General features: G+C 38.5%; 1 pseudogene; it reads right to left on the bottom strand.

The window, feature by feature from the left end:
- Window positions 1-9684: 9684 nt before the first annotated feature.
- Window positions 9685-9803, bottom strand: LOC119422232 (annotated as a pseudogene).
- Window positions 9804-11419: the final 1616 nt, after the last annotated feature.

Below are 11419 nucleotides of genomic sequence, written 5' to 3' on the forward strand. Positions count from 1 at the left end.
AAGACGAGACATGATGACAAACAGCTGGGACGAGACACAGGTGGCAACAATGGAAACTAATGAGGAAGCACGAGGGAAACAGACACAAACCGGGCCACAGAAAAGTACCATCCTTACACTCATCACATAAAGAACTCCTTTGATTTTGCTAACAAAGTTCAACACTTGAAACTAACCCCAGGAGAAACCCTTGTATCGTATGATGTGACTTCTCTTTTCACATGCATACCCATCTCTGAAGCAGTAGAAACCGTCAGAAAACAATTACTACAAGACAAGGACTTAATCAACAGGACCAACTTCACCCCAGACCAAATCTGCACCCTGTTGGATCTCTGCCTCTCCACCACTTATTTCAAGTTCAATGACAGTTTTTACAGACAGAAGCACGGCTGTGCCATGGGATCTCCAGTGTCACCCATTGTTGCCAATCTCTACATGGAGGAAGTGGAACAGAGAGCCCTAAACACCTATGAGGGAACAACGCCAAGCCATTGGTTCCATTATGTGGATGACACCTGGGTCAAAATCCAAGCCAAGGAAATAGAAGCGTTCACCAGACACATTAACTCGGTCGATAACAACATCAAGTTCACCAGAGAGGATGCAAACAACAACAAGCTGCCTTTTTTGGACTGTTTGGTTCAGATGGAGAGAGAGGACAGCCTCAACATTCAAGTTTACAGAAAACCAACCCACACAGACCAGTATCTTCTGTTTGACTCCCACCATCCACTGGAACACAAACTCTCTGTCATCAGAACTTTACAACATCGGGCCAAATGCGTCCCCACGAAGACAGAAGGGAAGGAAAAGGAACAGAAACACATTCAAGAAGCTCTTCAAACATGTGGATATCCTAACTGGGCTTTTGTCAAGTCAGCGAGGAAATCTACAAAACACACTAATAAACAGAAAAAGGAGAACAGCAGACGGAAAAACATTGTCATCCCTTATGTTGCTGGAGTATCAGAGAAATTCAGAAGGATCTTCAACAAACACAAGATCCCAGTACATTTCAAACCCAGCAGGACTCTCAGACAGAGGCTGGTCCACCCTAAAGACAAAACACCCATACACAAACAGAGTGGTGTAGTGTATGCGGTCCAGTGCAGCGAGGACTGTCCAGACCTCTACATTGGAGAAACTAAACAGCCTCTTCACAGACGCATGGCTCAACACAGGAGAGCCAGCTCCTCAGGACAAGACTCAGCTGTTCACCTCCACCTCACGGATAAGGGACACTCTTTTGAGGACCAAAATGTGCACATTTTGGACCGAGAACACAGATGGTTTGAGAGGGGGGTGAAGGAGGCAGTTTATGTAAAAAGAGAAAAGCCATCTCTTAACAGAGGAGGAGGCCTCAGATTTCCACTTTCAAAAACCTATAATGTAACTTTAAAACAGATTCCCAGCCGGTTTTTCCACACCTGAAGGGAAAAGAGGGGCCTCGTCTGTGAATTAGAGGAACAAAAGACTCTTACTGTTAATGTTGTTTAGGTGTGAATTGCCAATCTACATATATGTGTGTGTGTGTCTTATCTCACTCAGCCTTATAACCTGAATCTCACTCTCTGCTCTTTGAATTGAGAAAGCTCCTCGGATGAGGAGCAAAACGTCTTCTGTTACAAATAAAGTCCAGTTGTTTTTGTATTGAACGCTTTTTGAATGGTCAATCAGGTCATATGGACAGTTTATTTATTTATTTTTTTGTGGGCAACTTTGATCTCTAGAATCACTTTGGCTGTGACTGCCTGCCTGGGAGGAGTGGACAGGGGACAGGACAGCCCCCTGGAACCATCTTATCACCAGCACTGATTGGTCCACTAAAGGAGTGTACTGCTTAGTGGGGAAAACAGTTTATTAGGGACTCAGACTGATGAAGCCCTCCGGATAGAGGGCGAAACATCTTTCCGCAAAAATGAAACTGTCCAGATGATCTGACCATTACTGGAAAATCTGATGATGTTTTAGGTCATATTTATGCAGAAATATAGAAAAATATAAAGTGTTCACAAACTTTCAAGCACCACTGTAGGCTATTTAATGTTTCTGAAAATTGCTTGTTCATACTTTTTTGTTTTTGCACGAATTGAATTGTGTTGCTTGTAAAGTTAATAAAGAAAAAATAGATTAAATGCAGCCATTATTACCTTGACAGCATTCAACTCTTTATTTTTTCATTCAAACGTTGTTTATACAGGTTATTGTCATTAGTCTCAACTTTTATAAACTTTTATTTGTTGGCGTTCTTTGTACAGATTAGATGCGATTTTAAAAGTGATTGCACATTTTGTTAAATTTTACTTTTTTTAATAATCAGAAGTCAAGTATTCTGTAGTCTTTCTTCTAGAAAATGGAGTTTCTGTTTATGCAAATGATGGACATGAATTTACTAAGAACAAAATTATTGAGTATAATATTTTATTTTTCTGATTTCAGGTCAAACTAACTGATTGTATCTTGTTTATTTATTCATTTATTTATTTTCATGTTGTTGAGCTGAAGAGGATGAGAAAAAAAATAACTACTGTTAATCTAAATGAAGACATTTAAGTATAGTATCTACTTTTATAAGTGTAACTATAATGACCTCGATGTGGACTTTGTATTAGATCTACTCCTGCTATTGTCAATGTTTCTATTTCTGTTTTCATTTTGAGTTATTTGTAACCTGTCAGAGTGATGACCATATTAATATAAAGTGATGCTCAATTAGCTCAAGTAATGTTGCATGGACAGCAATACTTCCAGAGATTGGACAATCATTCATCTATGTCCAGGCCTATGTGTAGTGGTATAGAATGTACCCAACACACTGGTTAAAACAGGATAATACACGATGTGTTAGTCTGTCCATTCATTCACATATTCTGCTGGCATGTCTGTCACTCCCAAGGTCATTCCAATTACACATGGACAAAAATCCACCTATACATATGTATAGTAGGGGAACACCACCTCAGAAACAGTTCACCACCTCAGAAAGGAAAACATCTCAGAAAACAGTTCATCTTAGCTTAAATAGAAAAAGAGTTCACCTCATCTCAAACAAACATCATTCACGTGTTTTGTGTTTGAAACTGTTAAAATAAGATGCATCTATTCCCTTGGGAACAAACAGACTTTGTTTTACAGGTGTCCAGTTCAGCTTACTAACTTTTTAGTTGACACTAATGAAAGTGTAATAAAAAAAAAAACTGTCACTGTGTTAACTTCACTGCCAATATGAACACATTTCCCATGAAACGGACAGATCATTTAATGAGTTTTGGTTCAACTGACCTCGAAGTTGAAACATCTGTTGAGACTTTAACTTTTATCAAAAAGGAGTATTAATCCCAGGATGGGTTCCCATGAAGACAACACATTTTAAAGAACCCTTTGTTTAATGACATTTACTTTTCAGGGGATGGACAGTGACACCTTTTGGAGAAACATTACCTGTTATTAACCCCAAAATGTAATTTTCTGTTTTATTTTCAGACCTGAATGTTTATTTATGAAAATGTGTGTTTTAAGTAATCTCTCCTTAAGATAATCATTTGTCTTATTTCTCTCTTTTGAAAGAGTAACTGTTAAAGGCAGACAGAAAATTGACTTTAGATTTTATAAAATAGGACCATCCCTCTTCCGAGAGGTGGACTAAAGTCAATCTGAAACACACAGACAGTTAAATTAAGTTTCACTTAAACTTCAATCACTTCTTCTTCGCAAGCACATCTACTTCTCAACTTCTGCTACACGCTTCTGGAGCTCAGAATTGAAGAAAATTCAGTTTCTGCATGGAAGAGAAGCATCCTTTCTGCACAGAGACGGGACAAAAAAATAGAAGAAACCCTGTAGAATCAGAAGCAGAACCTGCAGAGTGGTAAATCCCAGCTGACTTTAGAGCCAGTGGCTGGACCTTCATCCCTCCAAACGATGATAAGTGACTTTTGAAGAAAAATCAGCCTTTCAGTCACCGGAGCATCTCAGACCTTGCTGTTATCATTTTAAGCAGTGGTGGAACAGTCCGACATCTCGTTCTGGTGAGAGGGAGACTCTTCAATGCACTCTCTAGTGATCATGCATCACAATAATCTCATCAGAGAAATTACAGCTCACTTCAGACACATTTGTAACTACTCCACAAACAGAACCAGTCCAAAAATCTGCCTTTATAGTTTCACTGATTTGAATAATCAAGTAGACCTTTGATAAAAAGCTATTTGTTATTCATTTGTTTGTTATGCATAATCTTCATCAGATATAGCACAGATTATTATTTTTGTAATAAAATACATAAAATCAACTAAATTTGTGATTATTTTGGCATATCTGTGTGTATTAACTGATTTGATGCCCTTTAAACACGAGAAAATAATTCACGTTTCAGTTTACATTTAATTTGGTGTTAAAGACTGATTTTTCCTCTGAAAAGAGGTGGTGCCCACACAACAAGGTTATTTGCATAATAAATGCATATCTTATGAGTTTAACTCGTAACTGATAATTTACAATATATGTATCCAACCCCATATCCCTCTAGAATATATATATATATATATATATATATATATATATATATATATATATAATTTTTAAGGCACATTTAGTAAAAGGACTCCAATAAGATACCATTTTTTGACACTCATACATTTACAATCAAATGCGAATGAAAAAGTCAGTCCCGGTATGTCTCACCTATTGAACAAAACATTTAATTTAAATTGAATTTTTGGGTTCCAGCAGTTTTTGTTCTGCATAGTATTCTATTTGTTATTATAGGTATATTTTATTGACATGAAATAGTTGCTAAATTAGACTCCAGGCCAAACTGTACCTTTGAAGCCAACAACTTTCAGTCAGGTCATCTAGATGCTTTGTTTTTTTTGTTGAGATGTTTCGTCCTTCATCCAAAGGACTTATCAGTCCAGATCTTTGATGCTTTGAATGACTTTGGCTATGACTGCCTTAGAGGAGTTAACGAGTGAAAGGGCAGGCCCCAGAAACCATCTTTTCACCTGCAAACTGTTTGGTCCACTACATGGGTTTGCTGCTTGTGGGACTGAGTTTGCTGTGGCTCCTCGGAATGATGAAGTCCTTTGGGTGAAAGACGAAATGACTCAACAACAAATAAAAAAGTAAACCATCCAGATGACCTGACCGAGCAATGTTGGATTTTTTACCTAGATTATTGAGCATAAACTTTGATGTACCTCTGAAGCTATGGTCAACCCATAATTTCTGGGTATGAAAAGAAGTCACCACAGGTTTCTTTGTTCCTACTGCCACACACTTTGTTCATCAGCTTCATACCCACTTTTGCCATGCATCATGCCCATCTCAATGATGATGGGTGATGTCACTAACATCACTAACAACACTAAGATTTTTGTTGAACAGCAAAGAAGTTTTTAAACAGTCTGGTCTTCCAAGAACAAAAAGATTTATTGACTCTGACTACAAAAGGTAAGTGTTTTTATTTACAAATGTGAAATGGGTTTGGACTGGGAAAATCTTGAGCTTAATGTATGGGGGTCAAGGCCACCATTGGTCACCCTCTAGCTCCACCATTGCGCCTTGTGAATAATTGCTCCCTCTGCTTGCCAGGGTCTGTTAAGCAAAATAAACAAATAAATAAATACAAAATCTACTTCTGTTCTTATAGTAACTTCTACCCACTTGAATATCTTGCACCAGCAACATTAAGATTTACTTGGATTCCCTGTTCACTTCCTGTCCAGAAAAATTTTAAATACCCATCTTGAAAACTACAAACATTCACCATTCAAATCCATCAGCGACGAGGGACGTCAGCGTACCGCTCATTTCTTTAGCAACAACTTCAGTTCAAGAGGACTATAGAAGTGCTAGTAAAAGACAATAAATCCTATGAAAATGTACAAGTTAATGTCAAGTATCTAATTTTTCAAGAGAATTTTTAAATTATGTTTTGTTCTTTTTCATATAGATAATGTATTTTTCTGCTCACTGTTGAGTTACTAAGAGTAATAAACATATCTGTAGCTGGCAGGCTTATTCCTTTTGCTCTAAGCCTAATTTTGTGTGTTATTAAATGTGAGTCAAGTTTTATAAATGTGTTTTATAATTTTAAAACAAAATTGGGTTGGTCTACATCCCTATCTTCACCTATGGCCACTAAATCTGGTAAGGATGCTCCCTGGGCGCCTCCCTAGGGAAGTGCTTTGGACATGTCCGACTGGGATGAGACCAAGGACAAGCTGGAGAGACTATGTCTCTTAGTTGGCCTAGGAACATCTTGTGGTCCTCCCAAAAGAGCTGGAAGAGGTGGCTGTGGAAAGAGATGTCTGGACCTCTGTGCTCAAGCTGTTGCCCCGAGACCTGACTTTGGAATAAGCAGAAGATAATGGATGGATGGATGGGCGGACGGATGGGCGGACGGACGGACGGATGGATGGACCTGGTTATGTGTGACGATTTTTAGGCAGTAAATAATTGGCTTCTTCAACTGTCCTTTGCTTGGTTGTACTGTGGCTGTGACTGAGTGGTTAGAGCAGTTGTCCTCCAATGCGAGAGTTGGGGGTTCGAATCCACCAGCAGTCACATGTTGAAGTGTCCCTGGGCAAGACACTGAACCCCTCATAGCCTTTGATGTGTGTCCCATCAGTGTATGAATGTGATCTAAAAAGCATTGATTAGTCTCTTTAGAATGATTTGTTCAATTAGCTTTGTAGAGATCTAGCAGAGTGTTGTATGAATGGGTAAATGAGGACACAGATTGAAGTGTAAAGCGCTTTGAGTATCTTGAAATAAAATAGAAAGGCGCTGTATAAGTACAGTCCATTTACTGCACTGAATCACATCAAACTCATACAGAGTCCCATTGCCTTGTAATCACGAGACAATTAATTGATTAAAGACTGAATTATGTTGCTTGTTGACATTGAATAGAGATATTTATCATTTCAGTGACAGAGCAGCATGACATAGCACTTACAAAAAAGAACGATTCTGTCACCAGTTGGGACACATGATAAAGTTTTTTTTCTATTCTATACGTACACTGATGCTTACTTTGCCCTGTAGTGAACTCGGCCACCGGTCAAAACCTGCCTCTGAAGACCGCCATGGGACAGGAACTGTTATTTCATTGATTTGAATCCAGAAATACAAATTAGCTCATCAAGAGACTTTCTAATTGTATCCTGAACTAATCAATTGAAAGAACACTCTTTTTCATATTATCATTACTATTTTACAATGTCTTGATAATCAAAAGTGTGTTTAGTTCATACCAGTTTTGAAATGTTGAAATGAACCACTCATTTTAAATCAACTGTGAAACAGTATTAATGATTTTTTACTATACAAATTGCTTTTGTATAGTAATTTTGTTTGGAATATATTTTGGGGACAAGGGGTAGATATTATAAGAATTCATTCTTCTTCTGCTGCCTTTCATTTTATTTCGGTGATTGTATATCTTTTTTCTTTTCTTTAAATTGTATTATATTTGTTGTTTGGATGAAATGAAATGAATAAATAAAACATACATACATACATACAATGATTTTTTAATCCTCATTCAAAGTAGAAATCAAGTTAAATGTCTATGTTACAAAGTAATTATGCATTTTTGATCTTCTGTCTGAAATGAGAAAGGTGTGATGTCGGTCAAAAGTCGGAGGCAGTCGCAAGCAAGTTATTGGAATGAACTGTCGTGTTTTTAAACCTCTCAGACAGGAACAAGAGAACTGACACCTGTAGTTTTTCTCTCTTCGTCAAAACATTTCTCTGTCTGTTCCTAAACATCTCCGTTGTTTTTCTGACTTGTAATGACCCTCTGACATCACTAAAACCACACCCCTGTTGGTTCTTTCAACCAATCAGGACTTCCTAAAAGTGACAGGAAGCAGAACTCTTTAGAAGTCGACACTTCCTAGTTCCAGTGAGTTCTGAAGTTCTAGTGCCTGGAGAAAGTTCTGAAGTGCTGGAGTTAGTTGGGAGTTCTTCCGAGTCTAGTTGGGATTATGGAGCCTTCCACATCTGAGTAGAACCTCTGACGGACTCACAGCTCATGTGAGTCCACCCGGCGAATGCCCTATAACTTCTGAGGAAGTTTGTTCTGTGGAACGGATTATCTCACGACTTCTGCCGAGTCGCAGCCGCCCTGAGGAGACGCTGAAAGGTAGCGTGCCAGGGACCTCTTGACCGCAGCTGATTCATCCTCTGCCAAGGTAAAGAGTCGTCACAAGCTTCACTACCAGTGTACCGTGGGCGAACTGCGCTTGAAAGGAGCGTGTTGTTCTGGTCTACAGACATACATCCTCGTCCATCCATTTTCTCTCCATTTAAACTCCTTCATTTCCCATCTTCAAACTTCTATCTTGCCAGTAATTAATCCAGATATCTTCAGAAATGTCTGTTGTTTTTATTAAGTAAAACGTGCCAAGTTTTATTAATCAGAGCCGATAGCATAATCAAGTGTACAATGTTTTGATGTTAAATTTTGATTCTGTTAATAAATGACCACATTCATTTTGATGGGTCAAAGAAAATTAACGTCTCATGTCACTGATTAGACCATCTCCAACACAGTACCTCTGTCACATATCTGTCAAGTAGCTCGAAAAAGTGAGAACCCGTTATAAAAATTGACTGTAGTGGAGTTCCTAAGCTAACTGAAGCTTACCTAGCCTTAGCACACTACAGCCCAAATACAATCCAAATAAACCATTACACGATTGAAGCTGCCTCTCACAAATTAGTATTCCAGCCATCTTATATATCAGACTGATAGAGAGAAAGAAAAAAGTGATTGCTGAAGGCCAGAGGGAGGAAAACACACTGTTTTACAGCTGATTAAGTTTTCCAATTTCATTGAGACACAACCGTAACCTGCTTCAATTAAAAGACCACTCCAGAGACAGACACTGTGTCTGTGTGTGTGTGTGTGTGTGTGTGTGTGTATGCAGAGCTGATAGCTGTATTTTATTGAGTGGAAAATTGAATCAAATTGTTTCCCTCAAACAGTCTGTTCTCCTCAGCTTGTTATCCACCTCACCCTCTCCTCTGCCTTTTGTTCTTCCATCCTTCTGTTTCCTTTTCCTTTCCATTTTCTCTTTCTTCGGATTGTAGCTGTTGTGGTTGAAGAAGGAAGCACTTGAAATTGAAATAAATTGGATTATAGTTGTTTCCTGGTGATTTGTGTGTGTATGTTTGTGTTGTGTCTGTTCAGAATCAGAATCAGAATAAGCTTTATTATCATTGCACCAAGATACAACGAGAATATATTCGTACAGTCGTCTGAAAGATGGGTGGAGTGCTTGTAGATGCTGCTATTTGTGGCCTTCTTATCCTTTTCAGAATACAATTTTTAGATAAAAAAAGGGACAAAGCCATGAGGAGAGGATAGTGACATTACAAAAAAGATCTCTTCACACCTTGTCCTATCAGGACACGATTTAAAACATCAAAATAACTCTGTCCTATGCACATATAGATAGCAAAAAAAGCACGAGGAGACAGGGAGATGGAAAAAAATGCGTGCGCCTCGTTCCAGGGCCAGTGAAGAAAAAAAATAAAAGATGGATTTTTCAGATGGATTTTTTCATTTTGTGTTTATCTATAACATACTGTCTGGGAACAGCAACAGAGAGGGGAGCCAAGTCCCAGAACTTTCCAGCAGGCTGTTGGAGTTGTGGAGATACTTTGATGCATCAACAACACCTGGTATTCCCAGGCAGTCTCCCATCCAAGGATTAACCAGGCCCGACCCTGTTTAGCTTCTGTGATCAGATGAGATCGGGCATGTTCAGAGTGGCATGGCCGTAAATGAGGAGTTCGTTCACAAATAGAACCTTTAAAGGATCTTAGCAAACAAAGACTAAACTTATGCAAGCAGAAGTTGCAACATACAAAACACACAAAACAAAGCAGCTTTAAGCATTAACCTTTAATTTAACCGTTGAGCATAAAATGTAAATATGACAAACAACGGAGGATTTACCTGCAGTTACCTTCATACAGATGAACATGGTGGTTCTTGTTAATCACTGTTGTATTCAGCTGAACATGAGGTCAACTGCCAGTCTTTATCAATCCTTTACATTTTTACAGACTCCATTTAGGTATTGGAAATGGAATAAACTGTACTCTATCTTCTAAATACTAAGTAATGCTTGTCTGAATTGCATGTTCCCCACTGACAACTTTTAAGCATTTTTTCTGATGATTTTTCATGAAATCCCTCTGACTGCAAAGCATTCATATGAAAAACCCCAGCAATGTCGTTGGAAGAAAAGGGGTAGTTGCTCCTGCAGGTAAAGGGCGTTTCACTTCAAGACAAATTCAGGTCGCCAACTGGACATTTGCTTACAAGCATAGGCTACTGGGATGACCGATAGGAGGAGTCGCGGATCTGACTCATGCAAAACAATTGAACATAGATTTTACTGACCCATTTGTCATAATTTATTCCATATTTATTTCAAATTTATTTAATATTTTGGGGAATCTAAGATGGGCAGCACGGTGACGCAACTGGAAGAGCTGCTGCCTCTCAGCGAGCGGGTCCCGGCATAGATATATACACTAGATCCCTCATTGGCTGCTGCGGCGCAGGATTTTCGGCCGCCATCTTGGAACGGTCGTCCTTATTTGGTTAAAGCAGAAGATGTCTCAGAACTTCGCAGCTTATTTCTGTTCAAATCGACGGACTGTTCACGTCAGGTCTCGGGGGATAACTTTTCACAAGTAAGATGAACAAATTATTGTTAGTATTTTGTGAATATAATATTACTGTACTGTATTTATGTCCACCAGCTGATGTGATGTTCAGTGTAACGGTGTTCAGCTGCAATGAAGCTAACTGAGATCTGATGACAGGAATATTTTGCTAACAAACATACTCACTATTTCAGTAGCTTTGGTTCATTATCAAGAGATATGCATCAAAACTGGAGTTTTGTTTAAGTTCTAGGATATAAAAAATAAAACTAGGGAGAATATAGGAAACAGAAAATAAGATTGACCTCTTTTGTACAATGTTTTTGTGTAGACACAAATCTCCTGTTTTCATTTTGAAGGTTTCCCAAAGAACAAGATGTGAGGAAGAGGTGGAAGTATCTTTGAGGAGGATTAATCTGAGCAGTGAGGATTTTAAACTGGAGGATTTTGATCAAACTGATCAAACTGTCCGACTGAGAGATGGTGTGGTACCATCGGTTCACCTTCAAAGTGTAGGTGCATCATTATAAGTTCATTAGAGTTCATAAATTTACATATTTTGTTGTCAGTCACAAGGTGAGACACCTCCATGTGTTTATATGAACAGGTCACTATAGACTGTAAAGTTCATATTCATTATGTTTTTTCATTTCAGGTTGAAAACTGCAGGACTACAGGAACTCAACAAAAGCTGGAGCTGGTCTGTCTGTGGCCTCTCAGGAAC

The sequence above is a fragment of the Nematolebias whitei genome, chromosome 15, assembly GCF_014905685.2.
Source record: "Nematolebias whitei isolate Nwh7 chromosome 15, NemWhi1, whole genome shotgun sequence".
In the NCBI taxonomy this organism is placed as follows: Eukaryota; Metazoa; Chordata; class Actinopteri; order Cyprinodontiformes; family Rivulidae; genus Nematolebias; species Nematolebias whitei.